This window comes from Dendropsophus ebraccatus, chromosome 4 (genome assembly GCF_027789765.1).
Source record: "Dendropsophus ebraccatus isolate aDenEbr1 chromosome 4, aDenEbr1.pat, whole genome shotgun sequence".
In the NCBI taxonomy this organism is placed as follows: Eukaryota; Metazoa; Chordata; class Amphibia; order Anura; family Hylidae; genus Dendropsophus; species Dendropsophus ebraccatus.
In genome coordinates, this window is record NC_091457.1 from 80,237,792 (window position 1) to 80,260,012 (window position 22,221).

A 22,221-nucleotide genomic window follows, 5' to 3' on the forward strand; every position below is an offset into this window, starting at 1 on the left:
CTTTCCTTTATGACCAGTTCTCTGTTTATAGTCTGTTCCGGGCTTTGGCTTCCAAAATCTGTCAGATAAATCTATCTGTGTAAAGGCACCCTAAGTGGGGTATGTATCATTAGTGCCATTTTTTTTTTTTTACCGCTAGTGCACTTTTCTCGTGCTGCGCAAAAAGCTCTGGTCGATGCACAAAAATTATCAATAGGAGCACGGGTCTCAAATATTAAATATAAATATTGCTCAATTTTGTGCTTTTCTTTTTGGCTAAACAACAGGTCAACAAACTACGCCAGGGACTGACTGAAGTGCCGCAGCGCAATATGTTTAGCTCAAATAAAAAATTCAAACATGATAAATCTGGCTAAAAAAGTAGGTAATAAAAACCATGACCCCTCTGAGCAAAAACGTAAAAAAAAAAAAAAGGGGTCAGTCGGTGTCAATTGTTCAAAAATAACGCTAAAATAACGGCTTGATAAATGCTGCGAAAAAAATATATGCTGTGCACAAAACACCTTTTTCACCAAAATAATTGCGCAAGAAGAATGATGCACATCCATCAAATCCATTCCTTGCTTTTGTGTTTATTAATTGTAGTTAAAAGGGAATTCTGGCAAAACATTCCTTCAAATAAAATGGTTTCAGAAAGTATCATAGTTTTGTAATTTACTTCTATTTAAAAATCTCACGTCTTCCAATACTTATCAGCTGTTGTATGTTGTGCATGAAGTGGCTTTTTATTTCCAGTCTGACACAGTGCTCTCTGCTGCCAACTCTGTTCATGACAGGAACTATCCACAGCAGCAGCGGTGCAGACCGGGGTCCGGCGGTCCAGCTGAGGTTCGGGGGTGGGGGTCGGGCAGCAGGCACTCAGGTCCAGGGTGGATGGGGGGTGCAGAACAGGGGTCCGGTGGTGCAGCTGCATACAGCGGGCGGCACTGCAAGAGACTGGCGGCAGCAGCAGGCCTGTGGTGAGGCCCGGGGGTAGGGGTGTCGGCAGGCTCACAACCGATCTGGAATCCCGGGCACTTTCTTGATGTACATCAGGAAAGTGCCTGTGATTCCGGCACTCCCATAGATTTCTATGGGGGCGTCCGGGCCGGAATTCCGGACAGAAATAGGACATGTCCTATAAAATCCGGAAGGGTGTCCGTGACTAATTAAAGGGGTAGTGCGGCATTTCAAAATTATTCACTAAATAACACACATTACAAAGTTATACAACATTGTAATGTATGTTATGTTAGTGAATGGCCCCCTTCCCGTGTTCCCCCCCACCCACGCTAGACCTGGAAGTGTGATGCACTATACTCACCTAATTCTTTTCAACCCCCGTCCGCCATCTTGGGACAATGATGTCATCTTCAGGAGACCAGCCGAACCGCTCCATCTGTCCCTCATGCCGGCCTCCCTCTGTCGCGTCATAACTGTGCTCTGCTGTGATTGGCTGAGCACAGTTATGCTCAGCCAATCGCGGCTGAGCAGCTGATGACGCGGCATGAGGGACAGATGGAGCGGTTCGGCTGGTCTCCTGAAGATGACATCATTGTCCCAAGATGGCGGACGGGGGTTGAAAAGAATTAGGTGAGTATAGTGCATCACACTTCCGGGTCTAGCATGGGCCGGCCTCCTGAAGATGACATCAATGTCCAAAGATGGCGGACGGGGGTCGACACAAATCAGGTGAGTATAGTGCCTCACACTTCCGGGTCTAGCGTGGGCCGGCCTCCTGAAGATGACATCATTGTCCAAACATGGAGGACGGGGGTCGACACGAATCAGGTGAGTATAGTGCATCACACTTCCAGGTCTAGCGTGGGTGGGGGGAACATGGGGAAGGGGGCCATTCACTAACTAACATAACATACATTACAAAGTTTTATAACTTTGTAATGTGTGTTATTTAGTGAATAATTTTGAAACGCCGCACTACCCCTTTAAAGTGTATGGGTCCGGAAAACTGTGCGGATTTCCTGATAGAAAATCCGGGTGCTTTTTCCGGATGTGTGAAGGGGGCCTAAAATACACCAAGAAAACGCGGCACACAACAATTCTGCATATTTAATGGTTCCCTCATACACCATGTAGACAAGATGTTTAGATACTATACTATGCTTGTAAGCATTAAAATGTTTATTTGATCATTTATGGCAATATTAATAATGGAATTGCCCTTTAAATGAAGCGGACCAGCGGGTGATAAAGCAACCAAGCAAAAGGGAAGGATCCAGTGAGTGACAGTTAGGAAAACGTCATCATTCCCCGCCCAACTAGTTCCAGTATACATCACGGGCACCGCCCTCCCCTGCTTCCGGGTCTGGCAGTGACGGGGCACTGAGCTGACGTCATCATTGGCTTCCCTGACCGCTTTTCACTTGTGTCCTTCCGCTAGATTAAGAAAAAAAATCCGTCCCGAGCAGGAAGACAGATAGCCAGCGGTTCATTACGCACAGTCATCAGCGGCTTCTTTGTTTTTTTCCGTATCCTGATTCTACTCACGTTCTATTCATTGCGTTTACGGGACAACTTTCACCTCGGCGTTAGTTATATTCTTCCGCACAGCCGCGGTGCTGCGGCCCATCAGCAGCCATTTTGGGTGTCCCGGAGCCGAGGAAATAGCAGCAGCACCGGGCGGTGAGAGCGACAGTGACATGGGGGGTAACTGAGGTGAACTGTGACAGCTGGGGGAGGGTGGGAGGTCGGCCGGTGGGGGGTATGAGGGCCGCTGTCCGCCGCAGGGAGCTCCGGGAGGCCGGGGCACTGTGACACGGGAGAAAATGTCACGGAGGGGAGTGAGTGGTCAGTGACAGGAGGGCACGGAGCGGCCTCTGGGGCTGGAGGATAATGTGCCGGGGTGAGGCGGGACGTGGACCTCTGAGGCCACCGTCACCTGGCAGCACAGCCGCCCGCCTGGCCTCCTGTTCTTTCCCATAAGGCCCCTCCATGGTGCCGGGCTGTAACCATTGGCTGCGGGGGGACTGCAGGTCCCAGCATGTGTGCACAGGCCGGGCCTACTGCCTGGGTATCGCTGTACACCACAGCAGGTGTTATATATTATATACAGGGCACACATTGTGTGCACTATGGCAGCTTGGGTGATCTGTGGGGGTCAGTAGGAGGTGATGTCACATGACATGGGGGGGGAAGTATACTTACCGCAAAGTTGTTGCTCTTTTTTACAAACTTGTGTCATGTGATGTCCCCTGTGACCCCAGCCTGACCCTGCGTAGTCTTATAGGCCTCTATAACTGGGAGTCTCTATGGGTCAGTGTATGATGCCAGCAGAACATCCTTTTGGTTTCTCTCCTTCATTTTTCTCCTCTCGTTTTTTAAGGCACTCGGCAGAGCCGGCCATTCTGCGTGGTTACTACATGTAAATCTGAAAAATATTTAACAAAAAATTCACCATAGCAACCAGATTTATACTGTTTTTTTTTTTTTTTTACATTGAACCTCATCTGTATTCTGGGGATCTATCAAATCTTGTGTAGGGAAACAATGGAGCAGTTGCCTATAGCAACCAATTAGATTGCTTCCTTTATTTTTTTCAAAGCTCTCTGGGAAATGAATACTGAAATCTGATTGGTTTCTATGGGCAACTGTTTATTTGTACAGGGACTGATAAATCTCCCTCCCAGTGTGTCCAAATCGGGGTGTAATTTATACACCTCTTCCATAGACTGGACTGTACTACAAGGCTTGGCGTCTGCAAAGATAGAGGTGTTGTTGGAAATGGGGTGGGTCACCTTTCAATTGATTTTAGAAAAACACTGTTGCAGTTACTGCTATATAGTGCCTCTTCTGTTTTATGCAGCACTGGCCTTGTGTTCAGCAGAACAGGATTTTGGTCCATAGATGGTGGCTGATGGGGGGGGGAGGCGTGTGACCTGCCCTTCACTCTGCTTCCTCCATAGCAGTACAGCACTTAGGGAATTAACGCACCCTCATTAGATGAGGCACGGTGACATATTATTGTCACATGCTCTTTCATACCAATGGGAACTCCCATCCACTGCACACAAGGATGGAGGACCAATGGTACACCACTTATAATTGACTTGCAGTCGTTGATCACTCCTCTCAGGGCCTGGTCCTTAAAGCTAATGTACCACTTCCTAAATGTATAAAAAAAAAATTCTACGACTTGAATATTAAAAAATATATATATATTTAGGGAGGTGGTATATTTGCTTTAAAGGGAACCTGTCACCCCCCGTGCCGGGGTGACAGGCTCCCGACCCCAGTTAGAGCCCCCTATACTCACCTAATCCCGCCGGGTCCCGCTTCTGGATCCGGTCAGGTGACGGAGATCTCAGCCGCTGCAGCCCGGCGCGCGCGCTGAGAGATGAGTCCAACACCCATAGAGAATGACAGGAGAGTCCAGCGCTCGTCACCCGACCATCTCCAGAAACGGGACCCGGCAGGATTAGGTGAGTATAGGGGGCTCTAACGGGGGGTCGGGAGCCTGTCACCCCGGCACAGGGGGTGACAGGTTCCCTTTAAGCCGGTTTCCAATCCAGTTACAAACTAATAAATCTATAGACTTCTATAGGCACTGTCATTGCAGGTAACTTTTCATTATGTTACAGAGACATCAGAACGTGTGAGTGTTCACACTCAGTAGGGACTGATAGCTAGAGCAAGCTGGGAGAAGTGCACGTGCTCTGCTGGCTCATGTGCTGGTCATGTGACCAAGGCTGTCTAGCCTATTTAGAGTGGGAAGAAAAGTGTGCAACTGTGTGCTACTCTCTGCTCGCTCTAGTGATTGGTTGGTGTCTGGACACTCAAACACTGTCCAATAAATATGTATTTTTTTTTTTTTATATTTTGACCACTATTCATTTAACCGTCAGGTGTCTGTAAAAAGAATTTCACACTGGGGGTGGGAGATTATTGCACTCAACGTTAAATTGTCCTTTTTGCCCACAGCAACCAGAGCTCAGCTTTACTTTTACCATACCATTAGGAGACATGAAAGCTGACCTGTTATTTGTTACTATGGGCAGCAACAAGAAAGTTCCTATAAGACAGACTTGAAGGAGAAGTCCGGCTGTTTTGAAAATGCGGCAGGGGAAATTTGATAACAAGTATGAACTTCTCCCTGTGCTCGCGGTGAGTGGGACTGGCTTTGGGATCCCTTCTAGGCTTTGGGATCTCTGTGGTGTCCCCGTCACGACCTGGCTGCTCAACCAGTCAGTGACTTGGGCAGATGCTGCTCTAGTCACTGATTGGCAGAGCAGCCGAGACAGGCATTTTACCCCGAGTCATGACATCATCACAACTTGGAAAGAAGGGGGGGGGGAATCCTCTCATTCACTGCAGGACACTTGAGCATGGCGGGATTCTGCGGCGGAGAGCTCTGCTACAGAATTCGGCCACTTTTGCTTAGTGTGAATGGGGCCGAAGAGTCAGAGCCTTTTAGGGGAACTAGTGTGTTTTAAGGGAACCATATAAGCATAATCATGCTAATTGGTTCCCTTTATGCTACGTTTACACGGAACGATTATCGGGCGAATTTTCGCAAAAACGATCGCATTGAGCGATAATCGTTCCATGTAAACACAGCAAACGATCAAGCGATGAGTGAAAAATCGTTCATTTTGATCTTTTAACATGTTCTTAAATCATTGTTCGGCGTTCGCTAAAAATTCGCAGATCGCTTCGCGTAAACAGTCTTTCAAAGATTCACCCTATATAAAAGATGGGCTTAAACGATCTTAAAAACTATCGCAATAACGATTTTTCTTACGAATTTTCTAACAATTTATTCGTCTAAACGCTGATCGTTATAAAAACCAAATTGTTGCTACAAAATCGTTAAACGATCGGTTGGGCGAATTATCGCTTCGTGTAAATGTAGCATTAAAGGGAAGAAGATGTCATTATTACTGAGTAAGATTACAGAGAGGAAGTTGGTCATGTAGGTGAAAGGCTAGGTGTTGTGCCTAGGACATTCCTATTACTCATGATGGTTGTACGGGTGGAGGTGGATTGGAGGAGTGACTGTCTGGGGAGGGAAGTTCAGCTCCTGTCTTAGTTGCAGTTACCAGGAGATGAGCCATCCTTTACAGCACAGGAGTCACTAGTCCTGTTGTGAATTGGTGATTGATCACACAGAGGCTTAAGTGGCTGTGTTGCCCATAGCAACCAATCTATGTCCCAAAGAATATAAGCTGTGACTAGTTGTTTTGAGCAGCAGAGACAACTTGGAAATGTCTCCCATTTATGAAACTACCTATTGCTGTGTTTCTGCGTCGGTTTTCGGAAAGCATGCAGAATGCAGTGGAAACCATGTCCCCATAGCATTCTTAAAGTCCTGCGAAATGTTTTTATTAAAGTATTGTATTGCCCCCCAAAAGTTATACAAATCACCAATATACACTTATTGTGGGAAATGCTTATAAAGTGCTTTTTTCCCTGCACTTACTACTGCATCAAGGCTTCACTTCCTGGATAACATGGTGATGTCACTTCCTGCAGAGCTGTGCAGCCTGTGGCTGCTGGAGAGGATGATGGCAGAGGGATGCTCATTGTCCTTCCAGTGCCCTGTGTCCCTCAGTGTCCCCCTGCCATCATCCTCTCCAGCAGCCACAGCCCGCACAGCTCTGGGAGTCGGGTCGTGACATGTTATCCAGGAAGTGAAGCCTTAATGCAGTATTAAGTGCAGGGAAAAAAGCACTTTATGTGCATTTCCTGTAATAAGTGTGTATTGGGGATTTGTATAAATTTGGGGGGCAATACAATACTTTAATAAACATTTTGCTGGACTTCTCCTTTAACCTAAACAGCTACATGATATTGCTGGGATTATCGACAACAGTGTGTGTCTATTGGGGAACAAAAAATGGCTTTCACAGTATTGGGAACACATTCTAACAGAACACCTGCACATTGCAACCAATAAGAATTCAGACTGCTGTGAGCTAGTGAAATCTTTGCAATGATAGGTTGGTAGGGAAAATGTGTGATTATGTGCTGTAGATACCCCTAAGGGGTCATTCACACGTCTGTCGAATTCTGTCTGTACATGGACTTTGTTCTGTGGACTGGATCTGGGTCAGTACACTACATCATAATTAATCAAGATGCTGTGAGTTTCCAGGTCCAGTACACAGAACACTGTCCATGTACAGACAGAATTCAACCGACGTGTGAATGACCGCTAAGAGCAGGTTGGGTATAAGGCAACAGAGAGGTTTCTTCTATTCAGGAGCATTTGCCAGAGTTGCCAGACTCTGCAATGAGCTGTCCTGCTGTAGATGACCACATTACATAGACGTGTATTGATTTTAGTGGATGTAGTGTAATTCTTCACTCACAACAGTGCAATGAAAACAAGTGCTAACGTTACAGTTTCCATGACAAGACCTGATAATATTGGAAGGGGGTGTTAATTTGTATAGGTCTCTTCCCCTCATATAAATGGTTCTTCAGTAGAGTAAGGTCTTATTCACACTCATTTAGCAATTTAAAAAAAATTGAGGACTGTATGAAATGTTTGCAGTCTTTATCCGTGGTGCATTCGTAATCGGTTTCTTTGGCACTTTACGTCTGTATAAAATTCGCAATTCTAGTCTTTTTTTCAACCAAAACCATGAGTGGAATGAAAACACAGGAGCTATGCAAATCTTTCCATTATAATTGTGCCTTGTCAGTTCCACTTCTAATTTTTGTTAAAAAAAAAACAACTGACAAAAATATTGTGTGAACATAGTTTGCTGTAATACTCTGTAATATTACAGACAATGGCTCTTCATTTTTGCAGAGGATATTCATCCCCTTGTGAGAATGTAGTGACAGTCTTTTTAAAGCAACTCTGTACCGGCCGTGGCCTAGATTGTGTATGCATTAGGCTGGCACAACCTCTCTGTCCCTCCTTCCCGCCCTCCTCGTCATTAGGAATGCACCAGGCAGATTGTCTCCTATTCATCAGCTGTGTCAGCACGGCACATGGGCTGGATCTTTTAAGGCAACTGTGAAATATTCAGACAGGAGAAAATGTTCTAGGGGCATTCCTAATGATGAAGAGGGTGGGAAGGAGGGACAGAGGGGTGGTGCAAAGTTAGGGCACAGATACTGTAAGCCACGGCCGTTTGACACAGGGCTGCAAGTTTAAAAGTTTTTTAGGACAAAAACTGCATTACCTGCTGAATGGACCCCTGGACAGATCTTGGATTAAAAGCAGCTGAAGGTACAAGCGGTTGTGGAGGCACAAGGTCACTTTAATTATTTAAAGGTGTTATCCACCTAAGGGCCAGTTCACACTGAGTAAACACGGCGTAATTCTGCTGCGGACCTCTCTGCCGCGGAATCCCGCCGTGCTCAGTTTGCTACTGTAAGTGAATGAGAGGGCGCACGCTTGTCCGCTCAAAGAAGTAACATGTTACCTCTTTGAGTGGAGAGAGGCGGCAGCGGACGAGCGTGCGTCCTCTCATTCACTTACATCAGCACACTGAGCACGGCGGGATTCCGCGGCAGAGAGGTCCGTGCTTACCCAGTGTGAACTGGCCCTAAAAGGGAAAAAAATTAAATGCTAGTTGGTCTTACGCACCAAGTCCCCCAGAGTATTTTGAGCCATCTCCTGTCTTTCTAGCTGCTGCCGTTCCTGTGTTACAAGTTTTTGTAAAAGCCTATCTATATCCAAGATAACATACCAAAAAAGAGTGGGGGCCTGCACTACCGAAAAGTAGAAAAGTATGGTGCTTCCTAAGACAAACCGATATGCATAAGCCACTAAGAGAACAGAGATATATCATATATAGGAGCACACCAACAAATGTAGAGAAAATACAAAGATAAGTTTTAATGTTTAACAAACAAATACAAGAAACTTAATCAAAAGCAAAGAATGTGCGTTTGTAATGTGAATGGTGACTAAACTATGAAATAATAAGCAGTAAGTCAATCATGCATATCACCAAACAGAGGGAGAGGAACGACTCGTTGCGGCCCATGATGCCCCTCATGCCCCCCATGATGCAATTTTCTGTGCTTCTTGTATTTGTCTGGTAAACATTAATAAACGTATCTTTTGTATTTTCTCTACATTTGTTGGTGTGTTCCTATATATAACATATCTCTGTTCTCTTAGTGCCTTATAACCAAGATGATAAACTACATTTCCCATCATGCATTTCTCTGATTGGTCCATTTGTGTACCCACCCCCTTAGCTTTCCTTCTTGCCCTCTGCTGTCATTAATATCCAGTCTCCCGGTCCAATGCTGTGTGAATCCACTCAAAGGTTTTCACCATGGGGCAGACTGTGTTAAACATTAAGGCTTTGTTCACACTACGTAAAAGTACACCCGATGGCAACAACGGCTGTACTTAATGCAGTGCAGAACATTGCCTCTTGTTATATGGGATCCCGGCTGGAGCGTATATAAGCTCCGGCCGGTATCCCATGCCGGGCCGCAAAGAACTGACAGTCACAGTTCAGTTTCAGTTCACACAATGAAGCGAGCGGCTCCGGCCGCTTGCTTCATTGTGCGCTATGGGGAGTTCTGATGTGGGCGCGCGCTGATGTGCCCGCATCAGAACACTACGGCCGTAAAGATCATCCGTCCGGTACTGCAGTACCGGCCGGGATGATCTTGGCAGAGACCGGCCGTTCTGTCCGATACGACGTGGGAACATAGCCTTTAATAAGGATGACTCTCCTCATTGATTCCCCCCCCCCCCCCCCCCCCCCTGCTGATCTCAACTGTAGTTCTGAGCTGAGTAGTTCTCATTCACTCACTGCGGACACTGAGCACAGCGAAATTCCCCCCTTTTTGCTCAGTGTGAACGGGGCCTTTTTTGAGCGGAGGCAGATGGATTAAGTAAGTAAGGCAATAAATATTTTTTAATACACTGTCTGCCCCTTTGTAGCACAGTACCAAGTGTGTGTAGAGTGCCGTGTAGTTCTGTATTATTTTACTGTATGAATTAGCTGTGACAGGCAGGCCTCCGTCCCACAGCCGTGCAAGAAACTATGGATTAAGATGTTAGCATGTAGCAAATGCAGGAATCTTAAGACCTAGACCTTGCAGAGTTATAAGTAATGTGCATTGGAATGTTTTCAATCCTGAATGAAAAGAGGGGTCTGAGTATTACAGAGGGAATTACCTGGGGAATTGCTGGAAGTGCTACTATATATTACCGGTTTAGGGGGGCATTCACACATCTGCAAATTTGCTGACCTTGCGGACAGGGAAGGAATGTAATGGATTTGTTCCCCGCCTGGCATGATGTGTCAATATCATGCCAGCAGCGGGGAAACTCTTTGAATTTCCATGGCACTGTAGTGACAGAACCGCGGCGATGAAAGAGGTTTCCTGCTGCCAGCATCATATTGACACCTCATGCCAGGCGGGGAACAAATCCATTCCATTCCTTCCCTGTCTGCAAAGTCCCCAAATTTGCGGATGTGTGAATGTAGCCTTAGGCTTTATAAAATATCATTGTGTGCACATCTATGTATATCTGGCGCTATGCTTAAAACACAAGGTAAAGAAAAAGCATACATGTATCCCTTTATGTCTCAATAATGTTTCCCCAAGGTTCACAGTTTCCACTGCTTCTACAGGTAAATTTAGTCAGATACAGGACCCTACAGAAAGCTTTGGGGCCATAAAACTGTTCAATATTGTGGGCCGCATTGTGAGGCCAAAGCAGCATTTTGTGCCATGACAGAGTATGTTCACGCATTCAGGTTCTTGTATTGAAATCATTGAATACAAAGACAGGAATAGCTATGAAAAGAGGAAAAGTGTCAGTCTTTCCTTTATACATTCTTCATTTATAATCTGTTCCTGAATTTCTACACACCCTTAATAGGTACTGTCACTAAAAATAACTTTTGACGTCATCAGACATGTCAGAAGTTATTAACAGCGGGTCTCGCTGCTGAGACCCACACCGATCAGAAGACGTGGAGAGATACCGGCCAGCCTCTCATTCTGTCAATATTTTTTTAATGAAAGTCTATAAGAACATATTGACTGAATGACCTGGCGGCTGTGATCAATAACTGTTGGCGTGTCAAATGACCTGTCAAAATTTATTTTTAGTGACAGATACGTTTTAAATCACCAGAAAATCTTAATTAAAAGTTTAATCAGCCTGTATGGAGGGCCATGTTCTGCCATTGATTTGTGCCCTACTGACCTGCAACAATTTAGAGTACAATACATGTAAATGGAGTTTTCTAAATACTTCCCGCTTGGAGTGGAAAAAATCCATGAGAACATATTGTGGATTTTAAGATTTGCAGGAAATTCCTTGTGCCATTTTTATTTTATTTTTTTTAAACAGCAGAAATGTGTTTCAGAGTTTTAATGTAACATGCAGGTATTACTGAGGCTTTGTCCTGTATTTGTGGCAGAAAGTATCTATCATGCCTGGAAACTCAGCTGTCCTAGAAAATGCGTGAGTGACAAGTGAGTAGAATGCTTATCCATTTATGAGTGTTACTTAGCGTTATCAGACACTCAGCGGCAACAGAATGCCTTAATATTTATTGTTTCACATCACACTCTTCTAAAGGTCCTCATACATCTTAGACCACATGTACCATATTGCAGCCCTCCAGCTGTAGCAAAATTAAAATTCCCATACCTTTGGCTGTCCAGACATGATGGGAATTGTAGTTTTGCAACAGCTGGAGGGCCACAAGTTCTACACTACCTTACACTATTGTCGGCCAAACCCGCCGCCAATCCAAGGTTGTCTAGACCCAACCTTAAATTGGTGGTGGTGATAGGGGTCGGCTGTGATGGAAAATCACGGCTGACCCCTTTGTTCAGGGAGAGATGAGCTGCAGTGAGATTGTTCGGCTGTCAGTTATTAAAGGTATGTAGGGACCTTACATCTAGTTTCACACTTCTGCCTGGGATCTGTTCATAGCCTTCATCGGAGAGAGCTATTCACTGCCGCAAAACTGAGCCAGACACTAAAGCTTTGTCCAGACGCAAATTTTGCACAGCAGTTTTTGGCTTGTAAAAACTGCCTGTGTTTTTGCTGTTCCACTGACAGTTTTTCTGGCTTTTTCATATTTTTGTGTATATTACTATAGGTGTTTTTTTTTTTTTTTTTTCTTTTTGAATTAAAATTTTTGCAAATAACGGCTGTTTTCTGCGCAAACAGGGCCGTTGTTGTGAAATACGGCCGTGTTTTTTGCGCAGTGGCCTGAGTCTTGATTCCAGTTTTTCTATTAAAGGGGTTATCCAGCGCTACAAAAACATGGCCACTTTTCCCCCTACTGTTGTCTCCAGTTCAGGTGCAGTTTGCAATTAAGCTCCATTTACTTCAATGGAACGGAGTTTCAAAACCCCACCCAAACTGGCTGTGTTTTTGTAGCGCTGGATAACCCTTTAAAGAATTGGGAGTAAAAAAACATCTTAAAACGGCAATATGCATTTAGACATGGTATGACACATGAAGTGTGAACCCAGCCTAATGCTGGGTTTACACGTAGCGATAATTGGCCCGAGCGTACAATTAACGATTCCGAAGTAACGTTTTTTTTTTTTTTTTAAATAACGATCAGCGTTTAGACGGAACGATATATGGTACGGAAAGATCGGTTTGCGATCGCTTAATTCTATCTCGCACATAGGTTACATCAGTGAACAACTGTTTACACGGAACGATCTGCAAATTTTTTGCACACGACCAACGACTATTTGAGAACATGTTCAAAAATCGAAATGAACGATTTCTTACTCGTCCACTGCATTTACACGTACGATTATCGTTCAAATTCGATCGTTATTGTGCAAATTTGCACGACAATCGTTCCGTGTAAACACAGCATAACTGGGAGCACCTGGTATTCAGGCTTTCAAGAAACCTGGATTACCCTTGATATTTCTTGTCATCCAACTTAATTTCCCAGAACCAGATATGTATACTGACATAACAGAAGTGGAGGATACTTGTTCAGATTTACCAGAACCAAATGTATACATTGACATAACGGAAAGTATATGCTACAGATACTGATTAAATAAATACAAGACGTATGCAGAAAATATTCTTCATTTTATCAAAATGATTAAAAGGTAAACATTTATTCCAACATTTATATAAGCATGAAAGGGGAAAGACGGCAAAGACTCCTAGGAGGTGGGGGGATAGTACAGATCAATGTCGCACACTATCATATGTTATTACAGTGTGTTACATTGATCTGCATTATCCCCTCACTTCCTAGGGGTCTTTGTTTTGTAACCCCTTCCATATTACATGTTGGCATTTTTTATTGTCTACTTTTTAATCATTTTGAAAAAATTAGTATGTTTTCTGCATACTCTTTGTATTTTATCAGTATTGGTTGACCATACACTTTTGATGGGATTTGATTTTGCTTAAAGGTAGGGAATTTTTTTTTTTTTTTAAATTGCAAATGACATAACTGAAGCGGATGTGGATGCCACTTGCTATCCAGCATTCCAGAGTCATCATATAACAGAGGAAGATGTGGAGCATACTTGTTATCAAATTTTCCTAGAACCAGATGTACATTTGTGATATCTTCAGACTGCAGTCCTGTGTTAAAATAAAAAAATAAAACAAGTTTTTCCCCACCAAGCTGTACTCTGTACCCTATAATGACAAATTGAAAAGATTTTTAGACTTTTTTTTGCAAATGTTTAAATATTCAACTTTTGGGCCTCCAATTTCTCTTTACACAGAGATTTATCTGACAGATTATTGAAGCCAAAGCCAGGAACAAACTATAAACAGAGAAATTCATATAGGAAAGACAGATTTCTCCTATTTTTAAATCCATTCTGATTGGACATGCTATGGAAAAAGACAGCCCCCTGTCTATACTAGGTCTCACAGCTGACAATGCATCTCTGAGCAGTGACCAAGCCATGAGGAGGAAAGAACTGCCTGTACTGTCAAAGAGCCCAGTGGCCTCCACAATTCTTAGATGTAAGCCAATAAAACATCTCTAGACTGAGGATAATGATGTCTGCCGACTGTCCCCATCCAACAATGCTTGAGAGGTTCTGCAAAAAAAAAGGGCAGACAATTCCCAAATCCAGGTGGGCAAACCTAGTGGCATGATACCTAAGAAGACTGGAGGCTGTAATCCCTGCCAAAGGTGCTGCACCTCAGTACTGAGTAAGGGTATGTGCAACTCGCCCCCCACTTGTGGCCGTGCACATCTCTGCTGGTTCCATGGGCTTTATTCTATGGTTTGCCAGATTCCACCATCTGCCCGAAGAATGAACCCGCTCATTCTTCGGGTGGATGCAGAATCTGGCAAACCATAGAGTGAAGCCTATGGGACCAGCGGAGATGGGGGGTGAGCACATACCTTAAACGGGCTGAATATTTATGTCAATTAGATAAAACGTTTTCACATTCTTATAGGGTTTGCAGTGCAGAATGATGGGTAAAAACATAAATTTTATTTTGGATCAAGGCCACAGGATAACAAAATGGGAAATATGACGTGCATTCGCACTTGCAGTGATTCCCATTCCATGCACGGAAGATGTGCCTTGGACCTCCTGGCATGATGATTCATTATGACGCCAGGCACTCTGAAACAGTTTTAAATGTTTGTACTACTGTGCTGATACAGCTGCATTAATACAATGTATTTAACGACCTAACAGGATGATGTGGATGATATGTCATCCAGCTTTCCCAGAAGCAGATGTGTGTGTGTGTATGTATATATATATATATATATATATATATATAACATGACTGGGCAGGATGACTCAAGCCTAGCGCCATTTATGATTTTGGGGGAAATATTATAATAGGTGGCTTGCACCATGGGCAGAGTCTTGACATTCATGAAAGGGAGTGGTAGTGCATTGACAAGACCTTGATCTGTCACTTGGACATAGGGAGTTGCTGACATGTTAATGGCCACTGTTTGTCTGTTTTTGTTTCCTTCTAGCAGTTTTGTAATAGATGTTTCTCCGAATCCACCACCCTTAGATCCTGCTCCATGGCTGTTAAGTAGCTGATAGGAAGGAAACAAGAGGTTTGACTAGAGTGAATCCCATCGCAGGAGGCAGATTGGTATGACGGGTTCTGCTACTCTGCTGTACCTAGTTCTCTGTAACCTTGTCATGAATTCACTTTTGCAGCTAACAAAGTCACATTCCAGGCACTGATCCATGGAAGGAAGGAACGCAGGTTTCTGTTAATGTTAAAAGATTACTTCTTGGCCGATTAGTTTAGGGATTGGTAAATGCCTCTCGCCTTTTGAAATTGCCTTAGGAGCTTTTGTGTTAGAAAGTGGGATTATACAGCAGTGTGTTTGAAAGGTAGTCAAGAGATTGGAAGGGCACTGCTTCACTGCCTGTACTGCTGCTTTCATGTAGTTTTCCACTCTTGGGACTTTTTTTGAAGGGGTGTCTAGTTTTATGTAATTAAGGTTTAGGTGTGTGTCTCACAAGTACCGAAATCCACCGTGATACTCTGTACTGTCATTGCATATGGCTGTACATTCTCGCAGCACATTTTCATTCCACTGCTAGATTGTAGACACTGCCCACTTAGCTGCTGGACTAATACATTACCTGTCTGTGCTCCTGCCTACTTCTCCAGCTCCTGGGTCACTGACTCTCCACCCAGCCTATCAGTGGCTGCGGCGTGATGCCAGTGTCCTAGGAACTAAAGAATAAATTATGAACGTAAATTGCAATTTGCTTTATATCACATCATCTGTTAATTAAGGACAGGTACACTTTAATCTGTTTTGGAGCTCATAATGAATGATGATGCTGGGAGCTCTGAAGTTCATTATGTAGCACATTGTCTTTATTTACAGATCATGAACAGATTGTGTGAATGCCCCCAAAAAGTGCTTTTCTCAATACCCCCCCCCATTTTTCATAGAGGTAATCTGGAAATGCTCAGAACTTCACCTGTCAGTGGTGTCCTCTGCTGCATTTATGTGCAAAAATGTGCCTCGGTGTGGTGCTGTAATCCACAAGACCACGCCCAACGCAGCAAGCATTGGACCGAGGCCGAGAGTGGGAACTTACCAACCAAGAAGCCCTGCCCCAGTGACACTGTACACCGATCAATAAACACAATTTAGCACATAAAATAAGCAATGGACTCCATTAACAGAGGTAATTTGGCAATGTGAAGCAGAACTGATCTTGCTGAGGACATCACCTATGCAAATGTGGGGTGGGTGGCAGGATCTTTTTAACACTTTAAGATACAAAAGAGAACTTTCTTTAATACTTACCATCACTGGAAAGAGTGCAGAGCCCAAAAATCTCAAGTTGCATCAGATGTGTCTAACAGAGCCGTCTGCTCTAGAATTACCTTGTATTTGTTTCAAGCTCTTAAATGACCATAATGCTGTACTGACAAAACAGTTTTTTTTCTTTTAAATCTACAACCCCCGTAAATTGTGATCATTGTTTAGAAAATATTAGGCACATACCGTATTCTTATACTTGTACACGATTTAAGCTTGCGGTAAGTGAATTGAAACTTTTAACAAGCAGGTTGTTGTAAAGCACTGCAAAAAAACACATTTTTTTTTTTTTTTTTTTTTTTTAATGGGCATTGTTATAACTCCTAAAGGGGTTATCCATTGCAGCAAAAACATGACCGCTTTCTTCCAGACAGGACCCTCTTGTCTCCAGATTTGGTTGGGGTTTTGCATCTTAGTTCCACTGAAGTGAATGGAGCTTAAAGTGACTGTACCACCAGTCCCAGGCTGAAGCACTGGAGGCGGGCCGACCCACCCTAGTGGGAAGAAACTCCAGCCCTTCCATGACGTGACTCAATTAGAATCAATGCAACCCTATCATAGAGACAGGGCTCCAGATGGCGACCAAAATGGTCGCCAATGCGACTGACATCTTGCAAATGGCGCCCAGATTTATTAATCTGGGCGCCATTTGCGACTGGCCCCGGCGGCGGCGCACTGTCTCTTTAAGGACAGTGACCGCCTTCCGCACGCTGCACCGAAGCGTGTCTCCGCACACTGGGGACACGCTTCTCCAGTGACGTCATCTAGCACGTCCGTCATTCATTGGACGGACGGACGCAGAGGCGCCACACTCATCCAGCGCCTCTCTCCCGCCTCTCCTCACCCGGCGGATCCTCAAGTTCACCCCAGCGGCACCATACTTAGATTGTTGGTGACTGGGTGAGTATAACCGGAGTGGCGGCCGGCCAGTAATGTGTGTGGGGGGGACCGCGGCCTGGGTAGTGTGTCTATTGTGATGGCGGCCAGTTGCGGTAGTCAGTGCGTGGGGGTGGGGGGGATGTATAGACTGCACAGTACCACTTCCCTCAGTGTCTGTATGTATATACACTGCACAGTACCACTTCCCTCAGTGTCTGTATGTGTAATAGACTGCACAGTGCCACTTCCCTCAGTGTCTGTATATATATATATACACTGCACAGTACCACTTCCCTCAGTGTCTGTATGTATATACACTGCACAGTACCACTTCCCTCAGTGTCTGTATGTATAGACTGCACAGTACCACTTCCCTCAGTGTCTGTATATATAGACTGCACAGTACCACTTCCCTCAGTGTCTGTATATATATATATATAGACTGCACAGTACCACTTCCCTCAGTGTCTGTATATATATATATATATAGACTGCACAGTACCACTTCCCTCAGTGTCTGTATATATATATATATAGACTGCACAGTACCACTTCCCTCAGTGTCTGTATATATATATATATATAGACTGCACAGTACCACTTCCCTCAGTGTCTGTATATATATATATATAGACTGCACAGTACCACTTCCCTCAGTGTCTGTATATATATATATAGACTGCACAGTACCACTTCCCTCAGTGTCTGTATATATATATATATAGACTGCACAGTACCACTTCCCTCAGTGTCTGTATATATATATATAGACTGCACAGTACCACTTCCCTCAGTGTCTGTATGTATATATATAGAGACTGCACAGTACCACTTCCCTCAGTGTCTGTATATATATATAGAGACTGCACAGTACCACTTCCCTCAGTGTCTGTATATATATAGAGACTGCACAGTACCACTTCCCTCAGTGTCTGTATATATAGAGACTGCACAGTACCACTTCCCTCAGTGTCTGTATATATAGAGACTGCACAGTACCACTTCCCTCAGTGTCTGTATATATAGAGACTGCACAGTACCACTTCCCTCAGTGTCTGTATATATAGAGACTGCACAGTACCACTTCCCTCAGTGTCTGTATATATAGAGACTGCACAGTACCACTTCCCTCAGTGTCTGTATATATAGAGACTGCACAGTACCACTTCCCTCAGTGTCTGTATATATAGAGACTGCACAGTACCACTTCCCTCAGTGTCTGTATATATATAGACTGCACAGTACCACTTCCCTCAGTGTCTGTATATATATAGACTGCACAGTACCACTTCCCTCAGTGTCTGTATATATATAGACTGCACAGTACCACTTCCCTCAGTGTCTGTATATATATAGACTGCACAGTACCACTTCCCTCAGTGTCTGTATATATATAGACTGCACAGTACCACTTCCCTCAGTGTCTGTATGTATATAGACTGCACAGTACCACTTCCCTCAGTGTCTGTATGTATATACACTGCACAGTACCACTCCCCTCAGTGTCTGTATGTATATACACTGCACAGTACCACTTTCCATATACATTGCCACAGGGGCTATATGTCATCGGCTGCCGGGGGCTATATATATATATATAGTAGATCATTGCCGGTAAGATGGCAGCTGGCTGAGGGAACACACCGGCAGCAGGGGGGTATATGGTTGTCAAGTTGCAAGTTTCCATGTTGAACGTTTTCAAACTAAGAATAGAAAGAATCTAAAGGAGGAGGATGCCGTGGCCTCTGCACACAGTAAGTCCCATTTAACATAACATTAATGTTACATGTTTTAAAATGTTGGCGACCAAATATTCTATTTGGCGCCTAAATTTTTCAGGTTAGGAGCCAATGGCTCCTAGGTAAATTTTTTAGTCTGGAGCCCTGAGAGAGGTGGGGATTTCCTCCCACTAAGGGTGGGTGGGTCCGCCTCCAGTGCTTCAGCCTGGGCCTGGTGGCACAGTCACTTTAATTGCAAAGCACACCTGAACTGGAGTGTTGTCATCTCTGGTAGAAAGTGGCCATGTTTTTGTAGCGCTGGATAACACCCCCCCCCCCCCCCCCCCCCCCCCCCCCCCCCCCAGCATGATGTGTCAGTATCATGGTGGCATCGGGGAACCTCTTTGAATCGCCATGGCACTGTAGTGACACAGCTGTGGCGATTCAAAGAGTTTCCCCACTGCCTGCATGATACTGACACATCATGCCGGGCGGGGAACCAATTCATGAGATTCCTTTCCCGTCCATACCATACGCAAATTTGCAGACGTGTGAATGCCCCCTAAGTGAATTTATACCACTCCCTGACTGATAATGCACCACCTTTTGGGCCCCATCAATTACTTTTTTGGTACTTTCTAAGTGACTCTCTGGGCATAAGCTAAAAAAAAAACTGCTTTTGTCTACTTGCACTAAACCACAAGGGTATCAGGTATCATGGCACTCTGCACCTGTCGTAGACTACTGGAGCAGCCAGAAGATATAAATCCAGTGGTTGTTGGGGACCATGTAGATGAGAAAATGTGGTTCAGGTGGATGCCTTTACTCTAGGTATTCTCTTTAATAAACAGTAGGGGGTAACATTTATTATGCTTGTTGGAAATAATAGGTGCCCGTGGGGTTAGGGGACAAGTGCGCTGGAAACCTGCCTCCCAGCCCTATGAAATACTGTAGCTTTCATTACAGCATTCAAATTTCTTATACAGTATTTGTACCAGTAAGGGAAAGTGCGACTGCTTGTTTGCTGTATTGTGATCATGTTACAGGGCTTCAACTGCACTGAGAAGAAAAAGGGCTACAAACAGAGTCTTAAATATACATGAATGGCTTTATGCAGCTTCAGCCGGTGCGTTCACTATTCACAATACAGTGTACAACTCTGTGGACTCTGCTGTATCAAGTAACAAGTCGCACTGAGAATGTTTTCTCTTTGGGGACTGTTAGATGTGGACAATATTTAGGAGGGGGAAATGTGCTGTTATCGGCTTACCTACTTTTAAAGATCCCACAAGGATTTTCCCCCAGATTCACCAGGCTCCAGCATGGCATGTCTGCTTAGTCATGTAGCTGCATGGGATGTTACTTTTTGAAGGAGTTGTCTTGTCGTTGGTTATAAATAAAGATGCTGTGGAGGACCTAACAAATTTGTATACTTGCCTGTCCCACTCTGCTTCTGGTTTCCAATGTTAGCAGATGTTTTGAAGAAGAGAATGGGAGCAGGCACTGTAGTGGACTTGAAACTAGTGGTAGATGGATAGCTAAGAATATACTTTTTTTATGTTCCCCGCAGCATCTTCAATTATGAATAATAACAGACAACCTATTTAAAGGGGTATTCCCATCTTAACTACCTTGGTAAGCTTGTAGGGCACATCTGGTTAAATACTCTTGCAAATACATTCATTTAACAAACTTGCCTCCTGCTCCTGATATGCTGCTCTTTCCCTCCTATTGTCAACAGCTTATTGTCTAGGTTACCGACCACCACTCGGCTCTAAAAGTACAGGTCGCGGGGGGTATGTGGATAGACGGATAGCACAAATATATATATCCAACCACTGCTTTTAGAGCAGAGCGGTGGATTGTAACCAAGACAATGGGCTGACATATCGGGGAGGGAAAGAGCAGACATATGAGAAGGAGGTAAGTTAGCAGTGTACCATATTTGCAAAAGTGTTAAAAGGGAACAGATTAGCACTATCCTGCTCATATAGCTTCCAGCTACAGCAAATTGAGCTCCTACACAGCTCCCCTACCATATATGTTATGTCTTCATCGGTAGGTGTAGTTCCTGGAAAAACAGTATTTATTCTGGTGTAGGAGGCAGGGAGAGAGGCGGGAACTAGTCATCAGGGCGGAGATAAGGTCATAACTGGTTGCAGCTCTCTGAGAGACCCGTTAGTAGCTTCTTTGGCTGTCAATCACCCGCAGAGTAGCTGGTAGCTGCATCAGCATGATCGTGCTGACTTGGTTCCCTTTAAGTGTATAATTATTAGAGAAAAACAGAAGAAAACTGGTGGATGTATATTAAAGGGGTATACCTATCTGGGATACGCATAGCATATCCACCTCTGGGACCCACACATATCTTTATATCAAGGGCTCCCCAGCCCCCTTCGGTCTACTTGTGGTCGGGAAGGGAAAAAAATGGTGAATTATGCAGTTTGCGTTACTCCTACTGACTTTGATGGGAGCTGTGGAAATGCTGTTTGTGTAGCTTCCACATAAGACCTGCCATTTTGGAGATGCTCTGACTTTGGGTGCGTTTAAGCAGTTAAATTTATCTGACAGATTTTTGAAGCCAAAGCCAGGAACAGAACAGAGAACCGATCATAAAGGAAAGACAGAGTTCTCCTTTTTTCAAATCCATTCCTGGCTTTGGCTTCAAAAATCTGTCAGATAAATTTTACGGTGTAAACGCACCCAAGTCAGGGCATCTCCAAAATGGCAGGTTTTATGTGGAAGCTACACAAACTGCATTTCCAAAACTCCCATTAAAGTCAGTAGGTAAGTAATGTGAGCTGTGTTTTAAAATACCCTTCCGCTAGCCTTCTTGCATCTGAAGGTCCCTATATACTTCTGTAATCCGAACCTGTTGCTAACAGTGAGTTTGTCCGTCAGTATAAGATGTACCGGTCTCTCCCAATGCTCCACTGACAGATGTCGGTGGAGAAAGGGATCATACGCGATGGAAAATCTCTGCCCCACCCCTTTGTTCTCAGAGAGACTAGCTAGAGCAGTCTTTCTGCGGCTTACCCCTTCCCTCCCCATAGAGAACACAGAAACAACCAGCCGTGTTGAACAAGTGTTCAGACAACAGTTATTGAAGGTGCATGCCCACCTTTACCCATCAAACACTAATTGTTCTTTTGCTGTCTACTATATCAGACTGCTTTACAGGTCACAATGTTATTCACACAACATGTCAGTGGTTTTAATGTTATGGATGATTGGTGTATATATCTGTTGGAGTGGAATAACTTGATGCTAAAGTCTTGTGTTAGACACTACAGCTGGGACTCCTCATTCTAGTGGAAGCCACAATACTCTGCTTGATCTAATGAATGGTACCACTGGTGCTCAACAGACCTGATTGACTTATAATGGGACTCCATCACATCCTG